Raw genomic sequence first — 1,233 nt, 5'->3', positions numbered from 1 at the left:
CTAAAATTTTAAGTGCCAAATTTTCCGAGGGTAAACAAAAGTAATGAAAAATACTACTAATTTCCATCAAGAAGGGGGAACTTTAACCCTGTGTAGAAAACATTGCGATGCGATGGAGCAGAACCTTTCTGGGATTTGCCCACCACTTGTGAATGCTAACATAGTTTTCACACAGCTACATAGAACTTGTATACGTCTGTGGGACCCCGGAATAAAATAACTTACTTATTTAAAATCTGTTTAAAAAATATTCAACTCTTTATTAAAGAAAAAATACACAAGAAGATCAATTTGTTTTTGTTTTATCTCCAATAATCGAGGAGTTAGATGCAATAAGGGCACTTCTGTTAAAACTGCTTTCTGAGATATTATCGTTAAAGTCTTTTGGTGTGTGACAACTTTCTTGTTGTTGTAGTAATCTGTAAAAAAGGAATATTGTTGTGGTATTGAAAAAAATTGTTATATATTCTGTAGTAGTAGTTCCTTCAAGCGATGCGTTTCATGAAAACTTTGTACAAAATTCCTTAGGCGCCGAACGCCGCCGCCGCGCCGATATTTTCGTAACTCGGCGGCGGCGCGTGAGTAATGACGAAACGGCGGCGGCGGCGGCGTGGCTCGGCGGCGTATACCTCTAATAGGTACCTAAGTTCTACCAACCACTTGAAGGCGAAATAAACAACAATCAGAACATTATATTAGCATACAAATCTAACACCTTGTCTTCAATATTCACAAAAACAAAATCCCCAATAGAATCCCACCAACAAAACAATGTGGTATATGAAATCACATGCAAAGGNCATGCAAAGGGAGCGAAAACGAATGCTGCAATAAAGTGTACATTGGCACAACGAAACGACCACTTGGAGTTCGCCTAGCTGAACACGAAGCCGACATTAGAAAGAATAAAAACAGCACTGCCTTAGCACAACCTGTGTTAGCTAGTGTGGTCATACAGCTGATCTGACCAACGCGAAAATAGTGGAAAGGGAAAAAAGAGAAACAACAAGATACACACTGGGGAGTTTAAGAATTTTGCAAAAAAGAAATGTAACATTAAACAAGAAAGAGCATACTGACGACATCGCGGCTGCATACTTTTTATGTTTATAGCCTTTTTAGTATTAGTTTGACAGGGTGATGGTATGAACGCTGCTCAAAAGTTTTAAAGTTTAAATGTTAAGTGTAGTTTAGTAGTTTATTTTTCAAATGTAAGTTTTTCAATGTTTTCAC

The sequence above is a fragment of the Rhagoletis zephyria genome, unplaced genomic scaffold (assembly GCF_001687245.7).
Source record: "Rhagoletis zephyria isolate East Lansing unplaced genomic scaffold, Rhagoletis_zephyria_1.1 Rzeph_scaffold_07350, whole genome shotgun sequence".
In the NCBI taxonomy this organism is placed as follows: Eukaryota; Metazoa; Arthropoda; class Insecta; order Diptera; family Tephritidae; genus Rhagoletis; species Rhagoletis zephyria.
Note: the sequence above shows the minus strand (reverse complement) of the source record.